Source organism: Aethalodelphis obliquidens, unplaced genomic scaffold (genome assembly GCF_003676395.1).
Source record: "Aethalodelphis obliquidens isolate GAN/ISIS:26980383/991018 unplaced genomic scaffold, ASM367639v1 scaffold16, whole genome shotgun sequence".
Taxonomy (NCBI): Eukaryota; Metazoa; Chordata; class Mammalia; order Artiodactyla; family Delphinidae; genus Aethalodelphis; species Aethalodelphis obliquidens.
The window spans coordinates 27984003-28008740 of NW_020837960.1; the positions used below are offsets into that span (position 1 = coordinate 27984003).

Sequence of the window (24738 nt, forward strand, 5' to 3'; positions counted from 1 at the left end):
CAGAAACAGACTCACAGACTTAGAGAATGAACTTACGGTTACCAGTGGGGAAGGGTGGGAGGGGATAGATTGGGAGTTGGCGATTGACATGTACACACTGCTATATTTAAAACAGATAACCAACAAGGACCTACTGTATAGTACAGAGAACTCTGCTCTATACTCTGTAATAACCTAAATGGGAAAGGAATTTGAAAAAGAACAGATACGTGTATATCTATAACTAAATCACTCTGCTGTGCACCTGAAACTAACACAACATTGTTAATCAACTATACTCCAAAACAAAATAAAAATTTAAAAGTCCCACATATTACGCACACTTTTTTTTTAAGCAGACTTTTTTTTTTAATTGGAGTAAAGTTGCTTTACAATGTTGTGTTAGTTTCTCCTGTACAATGAAGTGAATCAGCTATATGTATACCTATATCCCCTCCTTCTTGGACTTCCCTCTATGCATGCTTTTGTTTTGAACACTGTTTATGATAATTTTAATAATGAAATCTTCTGTATGTGGTTCTCTTGTTTGTTGTTTTCTGCTGGCTCTAACGTGGGACTTTTTGTGTGCATGTTTCGTGATTTTTTAAAAAATTGTGTGCTCCTCTTTTTGGAACTCTGTCTGCAAGAATTCTTTGAGGCCTGGGTTGAGAATGCATTCCTCTCAGGAGATTTTTCTTTTATTCAGACCCAAGGTCATTTCAAATTTAAATTCTTGGTTTGCAGTTTTTCAGATTAGGCAAAGGTTATAATGAGAGACACGTGGGCTGGCCAGTGTACATATTATCAAGGGAAACTTTTAAATTCTCTTTGCACCAGCATGATCTTTAAATTTCCTTTGAAAATATAAAACATCAAACTCACAGAGAAGTACAGTAATAGAACAGATATCTGCAACGGTAACACAAGCAAACAGGTGGGTTTTGTTCCATCTGTTCACTTTTTTTTTCTTTCTAATTCCTAATTGTTCCACAGTTCTCTTTCTTTCTTGGAAAAAATTTGTATTAACAAAATATAACAATTACATTCAAAGAGATTAAAAACATGAGCAAATATTTTACTCTAATACATATTAAACAAAACTAGTTTAATTTATAAAGAGGAGTCGGGGTTTGAATCAGGGCTTGAAGGAAATGGTAAGCATGTGGAAAAGCTGTTGAGAGAAACTGCAGATGACAAAAACAAATAAAAGGGTTGATAAACAACAGCCTGACCGCTCCACCGTGACTGGAGGCACAGATCAGCCATGGCTCGTAACTGGGAGTATCCACACTGCAGTGTCCTCGTAGGACCGGAGTTCTGCTGGGTGGATCTGGCAGAAGGACAACAGTTAGGGAACCTGCAGGTAGAGCAGCTTACAGAAGTGCTGCTTAGATTTACTGTGCATATAGATCACCTGGGTATCTTGTTAAAATGCAGATTCTGATTCAGGGGGTCTGGGACGGGGCCGGAGACTAAACATTTCCAAAGTTCCCAGGCGTTGTTAATGCTGCTGGTCTAGGGACTCACCTTTCAGCCAAGGGGTCCTGGGTCATGGAGGGAATGGAGATAAGAAGGGTCCTGACACAGTGGAAGAAACCAGATGGCCCTAGCAATTGGAGGGAGGTCTTTGTGTGTTGAAGAAGAGGATTAGCAGGAGTCAGAGATGAGAGCTGGGCAGAGAAAGCAGACTGGTCAGAACGAGATGTGACACTTTAGGGTATAAAGTGGATCTGGCTGAAGGCAGAATCCAGGACCTATTCATGGAGCAGATAGCTGAAGTGGAATTGTAAAGGTATCGGGAGTTAAGAAGGCCCAAGAATTGGAGGTTTAGTTGTTAGCTGTTGGTAAAACCTACAGTAATTGTGGCAGGAGTCGAGGTAGCAAAGACGGGGAGCCTGCCTGATGGTCTTTGATGAATGGAGCTTGATGGGGTGGTCATGAGAGCATCTGAGAAGTTGGTAGCTGAGCCTGGCAAGGAGGGGTAGCAGGCAGACACAGCCTCAGACTAGGATGAAGTTTGAGGTTTGGGTGGGAAACACAAGAAATAGTTGGTATGTGCACAGTTAAGAGCCTTAGTTAAGGCAAGGAAATGGAGAGAACATTTTAGAAGAAGGTCAATGTGGTTGTCCTAAAGCTCGTTACCTCTGGACAGGAGAACGCTGGCGGCAATTTATGTCCTTGAGGCTCTTTGTGGATCAGGCATGACTAGACCTCACCCAGGCCACACCCTTGCTCAGCTGCTTCCCTTTTCTTGCGCTGCTTCCCTAATGGCTTTTTCCTGAAGATTACACCCTCAATAAATCCCAAGCACCTGAGTCTCTATCTCAGCTCTGCTTCTGGGGAGCCTGATGTAAAGCAGGTGGTCCCAGAAGTAGTGCTGGGAAGCAGACCCTAAGGATGGATTCTGGAGGTGAATCATCCACCAGCCCCTGGCGATGATGGGGCAGGAGGAGTAGCGATGGTCCCTGGAATTCTACAGCACGTGTGCTGAACTGGGAAAGGACGCGTGGGGGGAAGGACACACTGGCTCATGCGTTGTCTCTGGCTTTGTGAGATCTGAAGGGATACAGGGATTTGGGGGACCACGAAACTGGGTGGCTACTGCTGATGCTTTGATGCTTTGAAGAGAAAAGGACAGACTGGGGCAGCGAAGCATCAATCGAAGCTAAGTATGAGAGCCAGAGGTCTCCATGGCAGCACATAAGGAACCCTTCATCCCCTTCAACTAGGCTCAGGATCTAATCTAAGAGTAGAGGCATGTCCTTTCAGAGAAGGAAGACTCTCAGCTCTGGTAAGTCTCCTACATCACAGGCAAAGCCCTGAGGGGGAAGGGGTGGGATCTCGACACTCAGTATGAAGATATCTGGGTAGATGTTCTCATATTTCCCTAAACGCTGCGGGCTGCAGAAGTGATTATCCCTGCTTTGTTGGTGAACAGAACCACCCCGCCACCTCTCCCAAATGAAGCGGGTGCCTTAGAGGACCACACTTGTCCTCCTCAGGTCTGCCCCACCTCCGCTGGTAGTGACCACACTAATAACTAGGGTCAGATCTCAGCAGGAGCCAACCAGAAAGTCCTAGGCCTGCAGAGGGAGGACAGAGATTAAAAACCAAAGGACCGGCAGGAACTGGTTAAGGTTTCACGGCAGGAACAGTAGAATACACCTGGGAGTGGATCCCAAGGGTGCGGGTCGAGGGGAAGAGCAGAGTGTGAAGCTGGATGACGGGGAGACTGTTGATATGGCACTCTCCATGACAAAGATTTCATTCCCTGCAAGGGTTTGGGATCCGGCCCAGAGAAGCCTGGAAAAAGCGAGAGCCCACAAGAAATGAAGAAGGGACCTCAGAATTGCCACAGCAGCCCACGGAGGAAGGGACACAAAGCTGGAGAAGTGGGCAAGCTGGGAGACTGGAAGACCCACCAGCTGACTATGGTCCTCAGGAGGACCTTTTACTAAGGTGACAGGGGTTACACCGCTGTCACCAAGAAGCTCAGCAGAGGCTCTCCTCTGTAAGCCCCAGCTGATAGCAGGAGATGCTGTCACAAAACAGGACTTTCCAGTATCCATGGGAATAAGAGGATCCCAGGATGCCCAAGGCCATGTGGCAGCACTCAGCCATCAGCCAGACTCTGAGGACAGTATGCTGGGTGAGCTGCAAGACCTACAGAAGAGAACACAGTGTTCCTGGAGACAAGACATATGGGCACCCAACAGGGCACTGCTTGACATACAACCAAAAGAAACCAGGAGTGGGCAAGCCAAAGACTGAGGTGAGTCACCCCAGTGGAAAGCCAGGATGCCTTGTCCAGCTTCCAGACTGAGATCAGTCCTCAGACACAAAACCCATTTACTGAAGAAGAAACTGGGTCCCCAAGACTCTGAAACACCATGACACACATATGTATAGTGATTCCTCTAGTCCTTCAGCAAAGAAACTTACGGTCTTGACTTGGCTAACTGTGTATTGTAGAAAGGGGAATACCCAGACCTCCTGAGGGATGTTGGATCCAGGGCCGTGGCAGACACTGGCACCCAGTGGCCTGGTACTAAGCACTATCAGGCACCCCTGCTAGAATAGGCGCACACGGGACCCAGGTAACTGATGGAGTCCTAGACCACGTTCAAGTCATGGTGTAGCCATCAAGTCCATGGACCTCAGTGATTATTTCCTTAATTCCTAAATACACGATCAGAATAGACAGTCTTAGCAGAACCCTCACGTTGGTTCCTTGACTTATGGAGTAAGAACTATTGTAATAGGAAAGTCAAAGCAGCAGTCCATGAAACCGTCCCCTCCCATCCCAGGTAAGACAGGACATTATGAGCACGACTGTATCCTAGAAGGCACGGCAGAGGTTAGTGCCGCTTCCAAAGGCTTAACAGATGCAGGGCTGGTGGTCCTCATCATACCCCACTCAATTCACTAGCCTGGCCCCTAGAAAAACCCAGATGGATCATGGTGAGAGATACAGCTCCACCACAAACCTCACCCACCAGCTTCAATGTGCCTGATGTGGTAATACTTTCTAGAGCAGGTGGACACGGACCCTGGTGTGTGGTTTGTGGCTACTGAGTTGGCGGATGCATCCTCCACCCCGATCAAAACAGAGGATCTGAAGCAGCTAACGCCACAGGGAATGACCATTACTCATGGAAGCCTCGTCCCAGGGCTGGGTTAATTCTTCTGCTCTCTGTCACAGTAAAGTCTGAAAGGACTTAGGCCATCTGAACATTTGCAGAAGATCACACTGGTCCAGGACATTGATGAAACTGTGTTAATCCACTTGGGTGAGCAAAGAATGACAAGTACTTTGAAGGTCTTGGTCAGAATCATGTGCTCCCGAAGGTAAGGGAAGAACTCTTCGAAGATACAGGGGCCAGCACATCAATCAAGTTTTTAGGAGTCCGGTAGTCTGTGGCAAGGGAGAACATTTCCTCCAAAGTAAAGGACCAACTACTGTACTTTGAACTTCCTGACACCAGGAGAGAAACATGGCCTTGGAGGCTGCTGTGCGTTGAGGGGGCAGCATATCCCTCTCTCGGAAACACTGCTGTGGCCCATTCATCAGGTTTCAGCATGGTCCTAGCAGCCCTGCCATGTCCCTACCCTGACTCCCTCATGGGTGTTCTTAGAGCACAATTCCCTGTAACTCAGGGGCACCGAGATCCCTGTCTCCAACTCTGCTTCTAGGAAACTGAACCGAAGACAAGTTCCTAAAAGGGATGAGGTAGTCATGGACGAGGGAGCAGGGCTGGCTTTTCTGTGATGGCTAAGGAGCACAAGGATGAAAACAAACCATAATTAAGTGTGATCGGTATCCTAACTGGATGTAGGTCTCAGACAGAGGCTGCCCCCTGGGCAGTGAGTGAACAAGAACGAAAACCTTGCTCCACTCCCTCGTCACTGGCCTAGCATCTCCCCAGAAGCGTTTGATTTGGGGGAATTGCAGACATGTGGTTCCCATGTCCCAATTCTCCAGACATATTTGGAGAAAATATTTTGATGAGAGGCGCTACAAGAAGCCCCCCAAACCCACTAAGAACGTGGCTGACTTGGATTCCTTCTTTGGATTCCATGCAGGCACGATGGTAGCTACACAGGAAATCCTTCCCGAATTTAATTTTATTAAAACAGCAAATCTGTACCAAGCACTGTGATAGTCACAACCTCCACTCCTAACATTACATTTTCAAAGGTTACAAATTGTACGGCACTTTGTAGTAATCCTTTTCATGTCATTATTTCATTCAGCAAATATGACTGATGGATCTGAAGATGATCACACTAAGTGAAGTAAGCCAGACAGAGAAAGATAAGTGTCCTATGGTATCACTTATATGTGGAATGTAAAAAAAAAAAAAAAAGATACGAATGAACTTATTTCCAAAACAAAAAGAGATTCACAGACATAGAAAACAAACTTATGGTTACCAAAGGGGAGAGGGGGCTGGAGGGAGGGATAAATTAGTAGGTTGGGATTAACATATATACACTACTATATATAAAATAGATAACCAGCAAGGACCTACTGTATAATAGCATAGGGAACTATACTCTATATTTTGTAATAAACTGTAAGGGAAAAGAATGTGAAAAAGAATATATATGTATATAATATATATATAATATATATATATTATATATATATAAAACTGAATTGTTATGTTGTACACTGAAACTAACATGATATTGTAAATCAACTATACTTCAATTAAAACAAATTTAATTTTTTTTAATTTTAAGAAATTTTAAAAAACCCACAAATATGATTGAATGCTTACTATATACCAGGCATTATTCCAGGCTAAGCCAATAGTGACTCTGGGATTTTTCCAACACATCATTTACCTATATAGATTCAAATGCCAGAGAACTGAAACATATAGACCAGGACTTTTTACATACTCATTACAGGTTCCCTTTGTTTGTGTTTCCTGGTGTTTTGAGATGTGGTCCTCTTTCATTCTTTGGATTATAAGCTTCTAAGTGACGCAAACTATGTGACTGTTCTTTTAAAGAGTCTTTCATCAATGTCTGGCAGTGTTCTCCCACAGGAGGTGACTGAGTGACATCCTTCCCACAGCTGAGCACAAGACCACAAAAATACAAGTTCATTAGTCCACAAACAACTGTAATTAGTTTCATGAAGCTTGGAAAGCAAGACCCCCAAACTGTGTCAGTGTAGGAGTCCTGGATGGGTGTTATGTACTTCACTTCAATTCTGACAGCATGAGAGACAGACCAGGACTTTTTCTCCTTTTCTCAGTGTACTGCTGATGAATTTTGCAGGACAGCAATTTTAAAACAATCCAAAAGACATTATATTTTGGAAACATGACATGACAGTGTTCCCCCAACATAATGAATATATTAATGAATCCTGACAAAAAGAGTTATATTCTGGTCTTTTTTTTTTTTAATCTGCATGCTATTTTATTTCCATTAGAAAAATATTATCTATATAAAATTTGGTCAGCTTCTTCTCCTTTACCTCTACCATTCAAACTTAAGTGCTTTAATTTTACTCAACTAAAAGCAGAATCATGTTATCTGACACGAGAACTAAATATTTCACACCATTAAATTAACAGGGTTTAATTGAATTAGGTGTGCTCTTTAGTATTTCTCAGGAATAGCAACTCATCTTTCCTACATGGCACTTCCCTTTACTTTTATTTTTCTGAGTAACTATGTAATGCGTGTCTCTTCTCCCACATCCAGTAATATGAGTGTTATAGAGGTGTAATTTATAACATCAGTAACTAGATTCATCATTAATCTTCAATTCACATTCAATTCCCCTTATTATATGGTATTTCCAAAATAACTTCAGATATTTCAGTCAACCTTACACTTCTCAACGAAGATTGTAAAAATTAAGATGTTAATTTAAAAACATTATTAAGATTCCAGATTAAATAACACTGGGCCCACTCAGAGCGATGCTGTCATGAGAGGTCCTTGCACAGCTACTGCTTCAGTCTCAACACTTTGCCCTCCTCTGGGCAAAGCAGCAACCTGAGCAGCTCTCGCGGGAAGACTACTCTGGAAATACTGCTTGTAGATGTCATTGACAGTATTGAAGTCGTTTATGTCAGCCGGCAAAACAGCTGTTCTTACCACATTCGTGAAGTTACAGCCCGCTGCTTTCAGGATTTCACCCATGTTTGTAAGAGCTTGTTTAGTCTCTTCTGCCACCCCTCCTGGCACAAGCTATCCACTTGCAGGACCCACAGCTAGCTGTCCTGAAATGTAAATGGTCCCGTCGACTAACACAGCCTGACTGTAGGGACCAATGGCCGCTGGGGCTTTCGCGGTGCTGATCACCTTTCTGATCAAAGACGACACGGCTAATGCTTTTCCCTTGGAGACAACTACCCCGTATACTGCTCCTACACGCGTCTCACGGGTCTGTTCTGGTCTTCTTAAAATTGCCATTTAAGCAAAACAAGTAGCATCCCCAGAAGGGTTTGTTAAGTGGAAGTACAGCACAGCCTAGAGAACCGATGATAAATATGGATTTTAGGCATTCTAATTAAAAATCTTGGCCCTGCTGTGCATAAACGCTATGGATTTTCCTTTTTTTTTTTTTTCTTTTTTTTTTGCGGTACGCAGGCCTCTCACTGTTGTGGCCTCTCCCGTTGCAGAGCACAGTCTCCGGACGCACAGGCTCAGCGGCCATGGCTCACGGGCCCAGCCGCTCCGCGGCATGTGGGATGTTCCCGGACCGGGGCACGAACCCACGTCCCCTGCCTCGGCAGGCGGACTCTCAACCACTGTGCCACCAGGGACGCCCTATGGATTTTCTTAATAAGGCAAAACTCAGCCTGACTCTCTACGTGCCCTTGGAGCAAGGAGACCCCACCTTTTCAACGGCATCATTTGCAGTGACTCTGCTCCCAGCCAATGCCTCTTTCAGTTCAAAACATCTTTTCAGATTCAATGTAAATGCATCTTACAAACCCACTGTTTGTCCAACGCATCAATTGATTTGACTCATAAGCCACTCTTGACCCTCTTGTACATCCCTCTTCTACAAATAATTTGGGCCTCATGCTTCCTTACTCTTCCTTCCTTCTAGTAGTTTCTCTTTAATAAAAAAAAAAAAGATTATTGTCAAAACAATCTCTGGTTTCTCCTTTCTGTCAGTAAAAGGAAACAATGATTGAAACAGCTGTGCCCAGGAGCACACAGCCATCCAGAATGTAACAGCGTCTAGGAGATGTTGACAAGCGTAATTTACAGATCGTCACCGTTATGAGAAAAAGAAGGGATGGATAAACAAATGCAAGGGCACTTTGTGATGGCAGTTCCACTAGGACAGACGGCTGGGGGCAAGACAACAGCCTTGGGCAAGATACATACAGTGAGACACAAAGTATGAACCTGTCTTTTCAGTTCAGATGGAGACAAAAGGCGAAAACGTGCCCATCAAAAATCATATACTAACAGAGTCAAACTCAAACTCTACTCAGAGGTGATAATCCGATATAAGTCATTCACAGACCATGTGTCATAGGGCATTTCCCTCCTTTTTAGCCCAATCTGCAATGCCTGCAAAGGTGGCTTAATTACTTCTCAGTTTGAAGATAAAATGATGTGTAGTAGGAAAGTCAAAATTGACTTGATTATTATAAGCTATGAACGTGGCTTTTAGCTGTCTTGATAGCTAGGAAGCCAAAATAAAGAATGAAATCCAAGCTCTGCGTGTGCAGACAGAAGCCGGACTTTGGATCCCAGAGAACCAAGTTTAGTCTGAGCATTCTTTCCGTTTGGGGAGATGGCAGAGGACTCTTCTGTTTAGAAAGCTCTGAGTGCTGCATTTCATCAAATGTCACCTCATTTACCCACAAAATGAATCAGGGAAAGCGTAAAAGATGAAGAGAAGAGGACAAAGCCAGCCTTCTGGGTCGCACCTTGATTCTTCCACTGTTGAGATCCGCAGCTCCCCAGGGCCTGGCGCCGGCGGACTGAATGCCAACCCTGGGCATATACGCTGGGGTTGAGAGCAGACTGAAGGCCCATCCCGGGGACACGCTGGGGTTGTGAGCAGGGCCGGGATGAGCCGTAGCCCCCTCATCCTGGTTGCTGCCCAACCACGGGGTGATTTCTTGCAGGCTGGTAGAGCTGGGGACAACCCACCTTGGCTCTGGGGCAGGGGCTGTGCTGGGTCCTCAGAGCCACACAGCAGTGATTTCACAGGGCAGCACAACAAAGTTCTGAGCTCCAGCAAACGGTGCACAGGGTGAAGCGCTGCCACCACCATATATGCACTGTGTTTCCTTCTTTCTTTTTCTTTTTTTTTTTGATTATTTTACTTGAAGTATAGTTGATTTACAATGTTGTGTTAATTTCTGTTGTACAGCAAAGTGTATCAGTTATACATATACATATATCCACTCTTTTTTAGATTCTTCTCCATTGTGGTTTATCATAGGATATGGAATATAGTTCCCTGTGCTCTACAGGAGGACCTTGTTGTTTATCTATTCTATATCTCATAGTTTGCACCTGCTAATCCCAAACTCCCAGTCCATCCCTCCCCCACCCCCTTGGCAACCACAAGTCTGTTCTCTATATCCATGAGTCTGTTTCTGTTTTGTAAATATGTTCATTTGTGCCATATCTTAGATTCCACATATAAGTGATACCATGTGGTATTTGTCTTTCTCTTTCTGACTTACTTCACTTAGTATGATCATCTCTAGTTGCATCCATGTTGCTGCAAATGGCATTATTTCATTCTTTTTTATGGCTGAGTAGTATTCCATCGTACATAGGTACCACATCTTCTTTTTCCATACATCTGTCGATGGACATTTAGGTTGTCTCCAAGCGTTGGCTATTATGAATAGTGCTGCTACAAACATAGGGGTTATGTGCTCTATTTCTAGGTGGGACAGGCTAACGGAGCTTCTAGTTTTTATAATGATAGCTGTAAATATCACTAAGAGGATTTTAAAACGCTAACTGCCACTGATAGGACCTCAGTTCCTTAGATGGTGGAAGGTACCACATCAGTCTCAGCAAAATGGCATCACCGTCCACCCAGCTAAGCAACTGGAAACCAAGCTCTCCCTAAACCCCTTTCCTAAGCACCCCACACCTCACAGCCAACCCTTCACCCACTCCTACTGGTTTCCCTTTCCCAGTATGGGAAGATGCAAGGAAAGGTTTGATCAGAAAGCTAAAATAATCATGTCTTTCTCCCAGTGGGTGAGAATCTTTCTCCTCTTCTGGCAAACAAGAAAATGTCTCACTTCAGTTCATGTCCGGATGAGATGGTGGTGTAGGTGCTGGTGATTCTGTCACTGATTGACTTGACACATGGCTGTTCCACCCTGCCGTTCATCTGCCCCTAAGCTGGGGTGACAGGACAGATGGCCACCAGTGGAGGGAGGGCTCCAGTAATGCCAGGCAGTAGGACACCTGCACTAAAGACTTCAGTGCTGGGGAACACCGGGGCCCCTGCCCAGTGTGGGTGTGATGGGGCAGGGGGCTAAAGGAATTCTCTAGCCCCCTTTTCTGACGGGAAGCGCAAGACCAGTAAAGAAAAGGCTCTGGAAGGAAGCAATTGGGACCTTCTTGGCTGTCTCTGCCATCTCTAAACTTCCTACCCCCTCTCTGCCTGGGCATTTGGGCAACAAGGGCGGGCAACTCAGTGATCTGTGGGTGTGGGGCGCCCAGCACCCAGGGGTGCTCCAAGCATCGCTCCTCAGAGAACAGGGACAGGCTGAGTTACTCTCGGCGCCCCTGGGACAAGGAAACCAGAAATGATCCGGTCAGACCATAAGAGAACATGTGCTGGGAGAGTATTTTGATAGAATCATCCTGTATTTCTTACAAATGATGACACATCTTCAGCCTGCCTTACGACGCTCCTGATACCTTACCTCACGCTCACCCACTGCAGCCCAGAAGTCAGGGTGCCTCTTGTTCCCTGAGGGACCCTGGGGGCCCAGCAGCATGGCTGGCACACCAGAGACCCAGAAGAAAAATGAAATGAATGGATGAATCGAACTGGGATTGGAATTAAAATTTGGTCCCAACACTAGTGTTATAAACTGATATGGTGGTTCCCCCTAATCGTATTTTGAAAACTGTCGTTAGATGTTTTCAGGTCACCAGTACTATCTGAGCAGCAGCTGTGGTCTGTTTTCAGCTGGGAATAACTGTCTCGGGTGAAGGGGCTTAAACTAAGGCAGTCTGGACACAGCAGTGGGGTGGGGACACTGCTGGCTGGCGCTGCCGCGTTTGAATGATTCCCAGGCTGGACTCGTGGCGGCGCTGGCTGTCTGCAGTGTGTGGCCCGGAGGGAGGTCGGCAGCTGTGGCCGCACAGCTCCCATGTATCCGAGCTGTTGTCGGGACCGAAGAGAAGAGAAACAAACCTCACGGAATACGAGCCTCAGCGATCCCAAGCAGCAGAGGCCCTTGTTTCAGTCCTGTTGCTCTCCAGGGGCCCAGACTGTTCAAGGATGTGGGAATTCTATAGTTTGGGCCGAGCCCTTCTCCTGGACTGTTTGGGTTCCCATCCTATGTGCTGAAAGAGCACCCAGAGCATGAACACACGTGCTTCTGCATCTGAAACTACTTTCTTCTGGACAGAATATAACAGATCAGACCCTGGACTGCAGAAAGCTGGTATTGTTATTGAGTGGGAGCATAAATCCTGACTGTATCAGAAGTGTCGGATAATACCAAGAGTCCAATGAACACAGGATCTCCACTGGACTTGGACAAGTAAATGGAATGAACCCATCAGGACTTTGTTTCATTATAAAAAAAGTCTCTTCCAACGGAAGAGAAGATAATCCTTTTGGCTGTGATATTTCCCCTTGCTGTCTTCCTCTCACAAAATATATTCATCCAAAGAGGATGTTTTATAAATACACACAGATATTTTTTCTCCCTTTCTTTGGGGATTCTGCTGTGGCGCACTGAAAAAGGATAAATCAGCTTAAGAGAATTTTTCAAAACGCAATCCCGCTCCAGGTTTAATTATAGACAATATAGGTCAAGTTATTTTAAATAGGCCCCAAAGTGGTTGTCCCTGAACTACTTTGTATGTTTCGCATGAGTCAGTTTCCCTATTACTGAAAAAAGTGGACAGTCAGAAGTTAGACAAACGCCTCCTCTCTGTAAGTAGCCTGTGGACGGGCTCCCTGGACAGCAATAAGCAGATGGAACTAGAAGATGCTGATGTTATGGTCACTGGGTCTCCTTTCCTAGCACATCAGGAGGGCGAGCCCACACCCGCGGCTACCCTCTCCTATGCTCCCGTGTGAACACTTTCTGATGGGCTCTGAAATCACAGAGGCTGGCTCCCACTCCCAAAGGAGGCGAGGGGAGACGGCAGGCCTGGCATGGCAGCAACGCAAAGCCCAAAGCCTGGGAAGAGACATCCTCCCTGTGCCGACACGTGTTTTTATTCAAATCAGAAGACATTTTTCCAGGTGAACCAAAATCCGAGAATAGTCATTTACTCCATTTCTGGCTTGGCTCTCCAGAGCTGTCCATTCCCTCTCAGTGCAGGGCCCCCAGGTTTGATTACAGGTCACCCCAGCTGCCCCCCATAGTTGAGATTAGGAGTGGAAATAGACATCATTTCCTTGAGGCCCTCACATCTATTTTAAAATATCATTTTCACTAAGCTGGCTATTAGATACTGCCTAAAGCTTTGCATGAGGGTGGGAAAGAAACACACATACATAAACGTGCACGCGCACACACACTCAATTTTCATGTCATTTGAACTTGGGTTTGCTGTTTGCCATGACTGATCTGTCTTTTAACAAGACCAGAAGCCACTGAAATAGAAAGTCACAATTCCAAGAATACAAGTCTCATCTTCAAATACATCTCTGTGTTAAGCGGCTGGATGCCGTGACCCAATGTCTTATGTATACGCTGCAATCTTCAGTCGGCCTCCCACCTCGCTCCCGCTGCCCCTGTCACAGCACAGAGCTGTGTTTATTCTCTCTTCTCCTGCTCACGTCGGTGTATCACTATCTTCCCTCCCACCTGTCCCTCAGCCTGCCAGGTGTGTCCCGTGTGAGTATCAGTTTTCCCAGGAAGCCTCTGCACTCACTTCCAGCACACCCCGAGCTCTGCTCATCAGTCTCACACTGACTTGTAATTTCTCATTGTGTCACGTGGTCATCTGATCTCACAAACGAGGCCAACTCCGGAAGGAAAAGCACTGTGTTTTATACCAAAGAAGAATCTCTTTGGACCCAGACCATGAAGGCCCCCAGGAGATGGTCTGCCACTTCCTCTTAAAAGTCAGACAACACGTACCAGCTACTCGTGTCAAGAGCACCAGTTCTATTTAGCCTACTGGAGATCTTCCGTGGATGTCTCAAAGGACCTCAAACTCTTCATGTCTGAGAACTCAGTCCAGGAACCTCCGCGAAGCCCACCCATCGCATCTTCCATCTCAGTGAGTGGTACCCCATTCATGTGGTTCCCCAGCCAGAGACCTTGACCTAAGCCCTGGCAGCTACCTTTTCCTCACCCCTTATTCCAACACATCACCACTCTTACCCGACTTACCTCCTAACATCTCTCCCACCACCATGGACATCTCTCCATCTCCACATCCATCACGCTGGTCCAAGCCACCACCATCCACGCCCGTGTGGACCACAGCCTTAGCTTCCCATTTGGTCTCCCTGCCCGTCTGTTCTGGAAACGTGAGTCTGCTCAGATCACCGTCCACACAGGGTCTTCCTTTTGCTCCTCCGTAAGGAGCGGGCTCCCCCTCACTGTTTAGGAGGCCCTGCAAGGTCGGGCCTGTCAACCAGCTCCCCAGCCTAGGGCTCTATCGGCGCCCCCTCAACTCCATGGACACGCACGTCCCCTCCCCTCCGCAGTGATTTTCCACACAGGCCCCTCTCCCCGCCACACCTGCTGCCATCGTGTCCACTCTTTCTTCCATCTCAGAGCCTGCACCCCGGAGCTCCCAGACGAGGTTGCACCCTCCAATACCGTTTCTTGTATTTAAAAGACGTGCTCAATCCCTCCACCAAGCTCCACGAGGGCACAGAGCACGTCTGCTTTGCCCTCTGTTGTATTCCCAGTCCCGAGCACAGCTGCTGGTCCAGAGCAGGCACTTGACTTGAGGATTATTTTCTGATTCCACAGTCATCGTCACCAAGTGGTAGCATCTCCCAACCACTTTCGTGGACACTAGCTCGGTTCACCCTCAGAACGGTCTCCTTTCACAGATGAGGAAAGTGAAACAGACAGAGGGTCTGTGGACTTTCCAGACCGCAGTGCTGACAAGGATCGGGCTGGACCCGTTTTCTGATGCCCAGTTCTGTGCTTTCTCTACATTGCGCTTTCTCGCTTTACCGTACCAAGTATGAATGTAGTGATGAAGTCTGAAGGACCCTGCCCCTGGGTCAGACTCCAGCCTGGCTCTGCGTCACTGTGTGACTTCAGGCCAAGTGACGCTTCTCTCTAGGTCCCAACAGTGCCCATCCACAGGGCTGTGGAGAGAATTAAACGGGACAAGGGGTGGTGAGCTCCTGCCAAGGGCTTGGTCCACAGTAAGATACATAAATGTTAGCTAGTAACAAGGAGGGATAAGCAGTCTTACTTCCAGTACCTCTACGTAATTCCCCTACGCTAGCAGGTTACTTTCTACACTGTAACTACGCTAAATGCCATAAGCACTACAGCTTCTCATTATATAGCATCAAACCCTTTTGCTTCGTCGTGTTAGGAATTTTAGCCCTTCTTTGCTTGCTACAGATGCAAACTTTCTCCTCACTCTGGCTAGCCTACTTTATATGCCCCAGAGCTTCCCCTCTCTTCCTCAACTCCGGGACCACCTGTATCTGGGCAGAAGCCCAGAAATCTGCCCCTTTGGTCCCCCGGCTATAGACTCCCAGGGGCAGGAAGGATTCTAGCCAGCCACAGATTCTCATTTGGGTTGTTCTGCCTCTTTCTTCCCTGGCTAGGCCCAATCCTCCTAAAATCAGTGTAGACTTTCCTAGAAGGGAATGCAGAAGCAGGCGGCCACGGCTGTGCCCGGGCAGGCACTTGCTCTGGGGCAGCCTAAGCTGACCTGCTTCTGCTTTGCTGAGAAGCGTACTCTGTGCGTCCATCTCGGGTGCGTTCCTTCTTCTAGCAGAACAACTTACCTACTGCAAACAGAGGTTAATGACTGAGACTACCAGCACGGGACAGCTCACTGGCTACGCCAAATCCACCCCATGGAGAAATGAGCCCCCTGTCTCCTGGGCACTCCCCACCTTAAACCCTGTTATCTTCAAAGCAAGCGCTAATATGTGTTACTTGAAATAACAATACAAACTCACGGAGTATGGGTGAGGTCACGGTCTGAGACTGTTCTCCGGGGTCGGCTGAGATTCACAGCCGCCCAATGTCAGGACTGATGATGGCCACTCTGATGCCAGCACGACTGTGTCCCCTAAGCCTCTCTATGTCCCCGGCTATGGGACAGGGGTACCCTGGGATCTGAACGACTGGTTACCCTTGTGTTTCTTCCTGTTGTGAGAGGCTTGTGAAACACCAGGGAAATAGGACAGGTTGAGAGTCAGATGCCTTCAAATCCTGGCTGTGCTATGCAGCCTTTGCGACTTAGCCTCTCTGAGTTCCAGTGTTCCATCTGAAAAAAGAGACTGTCTCATGTATAGTCTCTGGGTGGTTGTTATAGCTCTGGGGGGCCTCATCTGGCGGCTAGAACATATTACCAGGTCAAAACACACGACTTCCACCATTCCTCCCTATTTTCAGTTATAACAATTCTTTAAAGGCATGTTATATATATGAACTTCAAACATTCAAGTACTCCCAAGTACAGTTTTCTTTTTCTCTGACTGCCCGTAATCTCTACCTCAAGCCTCTGATTTTCCTCAGTTTGGGGAAAGGTAGTCTAGTTGCTTTTAGAAAGTTAAATCGCGTAATTTCTCAATTTAGATTGACCGAAATCAGCCACTTTCCAGTTCGAAACCCCCCTCTCCTGGGTTTTCTTCTCTCCTATGCCACCCCGGCTTGATTCCAAGTGGGTCCTGGCGTGGGCAGGGGCGGGTGGCCTCTGTTTCTCCTTCCATCATGTCCTGGGCTGGCAGCCTTTGAGCTGTGACTCATCTGGAAGGATTCCGAGTGTCGTCTTTCACATCACACCCACTGCTGTGTATAACCATGCCTTAAGGGCTGTGATCCCTGGCTCTGTCCTCACAACGTCCTCACTGTGGCCTCTCGTTGTCATGTCCACGCCCATCCCCTGTTCCACCTCATGGTGGTGGTGTTCTCCATCCTTTGAAGCTCTCGGGAGTCTTATTCTGCCCTCCCCACTCTCCACCCACCTCTGCTCTGTCACCCTCAATCCACTGCAGCTCGAGGGAGGTCAGGGAGGTCTGTCACCACCAGGAGTCCAAGTGAGACGAACAAGGCAAAGCTCCCCATCACCCTGGGATTCCCCCAAATTATGGGGGTTCCACTGGGTTTTAGTCTCTCCTCTTGGACTTATCCTGAGGCAGGTGCATACAGACTAAGATTGCATCTTGAGATTCTTCTGGAACACTCTTCCCCCTTCCCAGCTTGGATAATTTCCCTCTAATTGAGGAAGAGTGGGAGGCTGGAGATTAACAGCTGCCCAGATTAACGGCCCTCTTCAAATCTTCTGGCTCTCAGGCTTTTCAGGGCGAAGCTGAGAATCTGAGTCCTTGTTGAACTACGAGGCTGTACTGTTTCGAGTGGCACCCTGTCAGAGGCCAACCAAGTTAGAGGCTGGGCCAGAGCACATCGACGGATGCTTTGAAGATGACTCACCACAAACTGACACTTTACACACTGTCCTGCTATAGATGTAACTTATTGCCGTGAAGAAGTGAGAATCTGTCTCACCAAACACTAAATCTATTTGCCTTTCCTACAAGCTTCAAAAGAATAAGACCCAAAGGATAATAAGAAAATGACCATATGGACTGTGACTTTTTCTTTTCAAAAAAATTTACTTAAAAAATTAAAAAATAGTATCATTGACTGTGTTGTGTGTGGGGGAGACTTTTATGTGTACGGTTCTATGAATTTAAAAACATGTATAGATTTATGTAACTACCACCACAATCAGAATATAGAACAGCTACACTACTCCAAAAATCTACCTTTGCACACCCCACATCCCTGAACCCTGGCAACTACCAATCTGTTCTCCATCACTATGGTTTTGCCTTTTGGAAAATATCATATACATAGAATCAGAGAGCATATGCAAATTCTCGAGTGTAGCTTCTTCAACTCAGCATAATGCCTTTGAGAATCACGCAAGGTCTTACGTGTATCAATAGTTCATTCCTTTTTAACACCTGTGGGGTCTGTGGAGATTTCCCCTCTTTCATTCCTGATGCTGGTACGTTTGTCTTTTTGTTTGTCAGACTTACAATAGGTTTATCGATTTTACTGACTGTCTCAAAGAACCAGCTTTCAGTTTCATTGACTCTATTATTCTTCTGCTTTCAATTTCATTGATTTTTCCTCCTCTTTATTATTTCCTTTCTTTTGCTTGCTCTGGGGTTATTTTTGTGCTATACTGTACCCTATGACACATGCTACAAGCACACATTCTTTTTCTAGTGTCTTGAGGTAGAAGCTTAGATCACTGATTCAGACTTTTTGTCTTTTCTGAGTTTCTAATACTATAAATATCATCCTAGGCACTATGTTAGCCATGTTCCACAAACTTCTAAATGTTGTAATTTTATTTTCCTTCAGTTTAAAGTATTTTCTAATTTCCCTTGAAACTTCTTTCTGATACACGGGTTATTTGGTAGTATGTTATTTAATTTCCAAATGTTTAAAGATTTTCCTGTTATCTTTCTCCTGCTGATTTTTGTCTAATTTCATCAAGGTCAGACAACACATTTTGTATGATTCTAATTATTTATTTATTTATTTATTTTATTATTGTTATTTTTTTTTGCAGTACGTGGGCCTCTCACTGTTGTGGCCTCTCCCATTGCGGAGCACAGGCTCCGGATGCACAGGCTCAGCAGCCATGGCTCATGGGCCTAGCTGCTCCGCAGCATGTGGGATCTTCCTGGACTGGGGCACAAACCTGTGTCCCCTGCATCGGCAGGCGGACTCTCAACCACTGCGCCACCAGGGAAGCCCCATGCTTTTATGTCTTTTGGAGAACTGACCCCTTTATACATAATGCAGTGTCCTCTTTATCTCTGATGATCCACTTTGTTCCAAAGTCTGCTTTGTCGGAAGTTAATATTGCTACTCCAACCTTCTTTGGATTAGAGTTAGCATGGTATATCTTTCTCCATCCCTTTACTTTTGTGAGCATCTTTATTTATTTTTCTTTTATTTTTTAATTGGAGTACAGTTGATTTACAACATTGTGCTAGTTTCAGGTATGCAGGAGAGTCTTTATATTTAAATCGGGTTCCTTGTGGACAATATATAGTTGGGTTAAAAAAAATCCTTTCTATCTCTGTCTTTTAATTGGTATGTTTAGACCACTCACATTTAATGTGATTATTATTCTAGTTGGATTAATATCTTTGTAACTTTTCTAATCATTGCATTTATTCTTCGTTTCTTTTTTCCCCTCTTCTTCGGCCTCCTTTCTGCCTGTAAAATAGATATAAAATCATGGCCCTGCATTTCTTTCAAACTGAAAAAATAATGGGGAAATACTGTTGCAGAAAAGTTTGAGAAATGATATCACTTCCTATTTATTTTGTCAGCACAGTTCGCACGTTGTCTCTGTTTTCAAGAGAGTACTGTCATGTCATAGAGGCTCAGTACATCTGAATTTTAAATGTTTCTTCCTCTGTTCCTGGTAAAGCAGATGTCACGGGCCTTCACACTCTCCAGGGACTGAATTACAGATGTAGATTGTTTGACTCTCAGGTTTGTGCAACATATAATTGCTTTTATGAATTATCTCACAGGGAAGCTGCTTGCAGTGTGTGACATCGATCTTATTCTTGCTTAGTACTTTGATTGTCAGGAATAAAATGAAAAATGAAAGCAGTTGTGTGATTTTAGTATCAAACCTAATTTCAATTACGTCTGTGGAACAGGCAGGTCTGCAGTTCGCACTTTAGTGAACAAGGGGTGGAGAGCGGCACCTGCTTTTTGTAAAACGCCCTGGAATTTAAGGCAATATTTGGCAAGCACTCTTCTGGGGGCACAGATTTCATTTCCAGCCAATGCCCTGTAGATGTCACCATTGCCACTTCTCACAGGGAAACGTTCACCGCGGGCTGACAGAGGCCAAACTTGCTAAACCATTTGGTTGTCAAGGAACCAGGAGAATCTGGTCGTCCTGACCTGTTCACAGATACTCCTGTGAGCGTGCCAAACTCTGGGATATATCCTCATTCTGTGTCATTTTCATCCACTGTCTGGTACCTGGTATTACAAATCACTCCAACCTACAGAAACTCCTCCCTCGTTTGGCTTCTTTGAGGTGGGACTTCCCCTGTTTTCAACAGCCTTTCTCACCATCTCCTGCGCTTCCTTTCTTTCCTGCTCCTCCTTGGGCTGAGGGGCTGTCCTGTGTCTGCCTTCCTCTTCTGTACACATGCTCTTGTCAATTTCCTCCCTCTATAATGTCACTTCTATACAAATGTCTCCCAAGTCTATAGCTTCCTTTCTACAGCTTCCTTTTTCCTCCCCTGACATCTAAACCCATGTTTAACTCCCTAATGGAGCTCCCAGCATCACAAAGCACAAAGAATCTTGGAAACCAACGAAGGGGAGCCACACCAGGTAGGCAGGGATGCTGCCTGTGGGATGGCCGGAACCCATCAGCTGAGCTAATTTAAGAGAAGCAGAAATTCAGAGCCACAAGTAACTATAAAAAAATAAGCTCATCCCACCTGAAGTTCCTGAGAGGATGGGAGATAGGGAGGATACTCCTGGAATGTGGGATGGCTTCCATAACTGGCACCCCAGGCCAAGGATTCTTATTACTTCAAAGAGCTGCTTGGCAAAGCTGGGGCGGGGAGGGGGTGTTCTATCCCTTGATATTGGGAATATTTTGATATTTGGGGGTTACGCTAAGCATTTCCTTAAGCTCAAGTCCTAAGGGTAAAAGCTAACACTCATGGTTCTCCCAGCAAAGGAATGTGGTCACAATGACTTTTGGGACACAAAAGTTCTTTCAGACCAACAATCGTTGGAATAGCCAATTTACTATTTCATCAACATTCCCTTCAGGCCATATACTGAACTGTCAGAAATGCCAACCTAGGTGCTCACTTTTTCTCTAAGGCTTTAGTTATTCAAGGTAAAATTAAGGAAGAAGAGATAATCACAGGGCACTGTTTATAAGGGGGAGAAGCACAAAATACTATATTTAAATGGACATTTTTAGGATTTAGGGAGCAACAGAGAGCGTACGGTTTTCAGGTTTTTTTTTTTCTTTTTTCTTTTTTTGGTTGCATTGGGTCTTCGTTACCGTGTGCAGGCTTTCTCTAGTTGCGGTGAGTGGGGGCTACTCTTCGTTGTGGTGCGCAGGTGTCTCATTGCGGTGGCCTCTCTTGTTGCGGAGCGTGGGCTCTAGGCGCGCGGGCTTCAACGGTTGTGGCTCGCAGGCTCTAGAGCGCAGGATCAGTAGTTGTGGTGCACGGGCTTAGTTGCTCCGCGGCACGTGGGATCTTCCCAGACCAAGGCTCGAACCTGTGTCCCCTGCATTGGCAGGTGGATTCTTAACCACTGCGCCACCAGGGAAGCCCCTCGGTTTTCAGTTTTGATCAGGTGTAATCATTGGTGTCCTGACACATAAACTCCCTTGGCAGCTGGATACAACAGCTTCTCTGCTGTTTTGGGGCCCTAGGGCAGACTTTCATCTGATGATCCATGCGAATGTATCAAATGGCAAAAGCAAGCAAGCATGCATTTATTTTCCAAAAGGATTCTACACAGCCTGCTCGGATGGAAGCAGCCAGCTATGGAGCCCGGAAGGTGAATCTGGGCCACCTTGACCAAGAGGAGCCGCCGTCTGTTACAGAGGAACCTTCGCACTTCCAAAAACAGTTCCGAGTCCCTGGATCTCCATCCGCAAATCATTAACTAATCTACCCTGGGCTTCAAGATAGGGAGGGGCCACCACTCTGCAGACAACCAGGTTGGACTGTCCTCTGCCCGTACACACGCCCCCCCCTCCTCTTTACTCACAATAATCCCTCCCAGCTCTCTGTCCCGGCCCCTGCCAGTCTCCTTCCCAGGGCGTCCCTTCCCACTCACAGTGCTGGGCTTCTACCAGAACGTACACCATTTTTGTTTGTGGCTTCAGGTTGACTATTACCTTAGATCATTTTCTCTAAGCATCCTCTACATGTGTTTAACTTTTAGATTATTGTTTCACATTTTGTTCTTCCCCCTTAACTACATCAAAACCTTGAAGGCTGGGTGGAGAGAGAGAGAAACGACCACAATATTGTGGGAAAAATATGGGGTGGATACGGGCTGACCTGCATTTGTATCGTGGCTCCATTGCTTTCCAATTCTGTTGTCTCTGGAAGGCTACATAACCTCCCTGAGCCTCGGTCTCCTCGACTGTCACATGAGAATAGTGTCCACACCAGGGTGGGTTAAAATACTATATGTAAAGTGTCTAGGACATAGGAGATGGTCAATAAACAGGAGTGATATTGTTATTAAGGTGCTTTGCCTTCTACTTTTTTGAACCCTCCACAGAACCTTTCATATGGTCGGGGCAGGGTTGATAAAAATCTACTAACATAAGTGAATTAAAGATGAAAAGTTAAGTATATGAACTATATTTAAAAATATGTATCCCTAACTAACAACAAAAACATAGATAAAATGGGACTAAAGCTGCAACTAAAGAGCTGGCAAGACACAACTAAGGAGCCTGCCTGCCACAACTAAGACCCAGCACGACCAAATAAAGAAATAAGTAAATATTTTAAAAAACATACATAAAGTGAATACGGAAACATGTCATTAAGTATTAAACCTAAATGATGAGTATTTGGGTGTTATTCTTTCCACACTTCTCCACAATTATTCAATATATTTTTGTGATAAAACGTCAAAGAGTAAAAGAAAAAAATATACATTCATATATATACACTTTAGGGAGAAGGAGGCTGATGCATCATTAATTTTGATTAAGCTTAGAAAGTACACAAATGCTTGACATAAATTTTCATGCCTTGTAGGCCTAAACTATTTAATAATAAATAAGAAATAGTTAAAAACCATCGTCTATCACATTCATAAAGTTAATGATAAAAATGACACAAACCTATATGAAAAAATATAGAATAAATATAATAAATCTGATTAAAACTAAAACGAAAGTAAATACACCCTCAGATGTAACCTGTGTAAAACCTGATGCTACAGGGCGAGGCAGGACCACCTCCTGGATTAGCCGCCAGGGGCTGCCAAAGAGTAGCGTTCCCGGGAACCAGGCAGCAAAAGGTAAAAGTCTTTTAACTTGACCCTGAGAAGTGAGAGTCCCTGAGAATCACACTTATTAGTACAGTCCCCCCAGAGGTCTGGGACCACGGATTTCAGCACAGCTGTCTGGCCTGTGGTGAGGACCGTGCCTTGTTAGGGGGATCAGAGCTGCCTGGAACGAGCACAAGCGTGAGGTAGGTGTTGGCAACTAAATGTGGCATCTTAGCATCCCTGGACGCTGGGCTCAGGCTGTACCACAGCTGACAGCTTTCACAGCCGCCCTGCCAGGAGCTGTGAAACATGGGGCAGAAATGAAAGCTCCCTATCCAGGCTCCGAATTCCTTTTTCCAGTGACCTCCATACTTAATAGCATCAGCACATTCTGGAAAAAATATACAGCAGCAGCAGCTGAACAGCTGGACTAGAAGATTAATTCTATTCTTAAAGTTCACCCCAAGCCAAATCCTTTATATACATAAAATGAAATAAGAGGGATGTGGTCTGTGTTTCAGCTTTACATTCCTCACATATGTCTTATTCAACCCGCTGGAGAGTAAAACATTTGTCACATTTTCCTTGTCCTCAAAAAGAATGTTTTACTGAATATTTGTTCAAAGCACCTTTGCCCATTAATTCACTCCATTCTCACAATAACCTTGTAAAGAGTTATTATCAAACCTACTTGAAATTGAGGAAACTGAGAGTCAAAGATGACTCTCATCAGAGGTGATTCTGCAGCGGGAAGCTGAGGGGAGCAAGGATGTACTCCCGTTGGTGATGCTGTCACGGCTCAAAGAGGGGCCGCAACTCGCTCAAGGTCTCGTGCAAGATGGAGGTGGAGGTGGGACCGGCTCCTTGCTGGCACGGCCCCCTCTCTCCACTACGCCTGCTTTGTAGACGAATATGCTACAGCGTAGAAAAGATACAGGTGTAGAGTTCCAGCAGGGTCTTCTAAGCAGAAGAGCAAAGAGATACTGCTTTTTCAGGCTGGCTATGGAGGCCACGCCCTGCACAGCTGCCATGCTGGGCTGTGACCACTGCCCCATATATAACAATAATAATAATAATGCATTGGCTTCCCCCAAGAGGGACACGGGTCATGAGAGCATCTCAGGATCCTGAGCCCTTGTAGTAGGGGCCCCATCATCAGAATTCCCAGGTTGCCTGGCCTCCACTTCCCCGCGTGCTCCACTCTGGTCACACCCCCTGGTCTAGTCTGGTATTCCTGGAAAACTCTCAAATCAATCATCTTAAACCATGTAGAACACATGCCAGCCTGAGTGGAAGCCACTTATGTTCAACTGCAGACTTTAAAAATGTCCATTTTTTCTTCTGAGGTGTCTCTGGAGAAAGAGTTGAGATCAGAAGGACGGAAAAAAGAGCACACCGTGTGGGAAGTGAAATGCCATGGCCATTGGGGAGGCCTGTCTGGAGCTGCTGGCTGTGACTTACTGCAAAGAAAATGAAATTCGTGCCCACCATCCATCTTGCTGAAATGTCATGCCGAGTGCGGCTCCAGCCAGTAGGGGGGTCTGATGGAGATGGCTACAAATCACCTGCCCTTGGGTCTCTGCTTGAAGAGCCACGTGTATGCTGCAGTGAAATAAAACTCGTGGTCCATGGGCCAAAAGGAATTTTCCTGGGGCCTAGAAATGCATCACTACAGGGAACTGACCCTTATTCAACACAGGAACTCTCTTCTCTGCCATGATGCCATGAATGGGGTCCAAAGGTTCTAACCTGAAAACACAGCGCATGTTACCAATGTGTTAATTCGATGTCTGCTGGCATATCTATCCACACGAAACCTTTATCAAGGATTTGTCATGAAGCT

The 24738-nt window shown here is 45.8% G+C and overlaps 1 protein-coding gene and 1 pseudogene across 3 annotated transcripts in view; both read right to left on the reverse strand.

Annotated features, from left to right (window-relative positions):
* The window catches only part of MTUS2 (microtubule associated scaffold protein 2), a 317696-nt gene that overhangs the window by 83662 nt on the left and 209296 nt on the right, over positions 1 to 24738 (reverse strand). The window lies entirely within an intron of this gene.
* On the reverse strand, positions 7417 to 7920 carry LOC113625528 (2-iminobutanoate/2-iminopropanoate deaminase pseudogene; annotated as a pseudogene).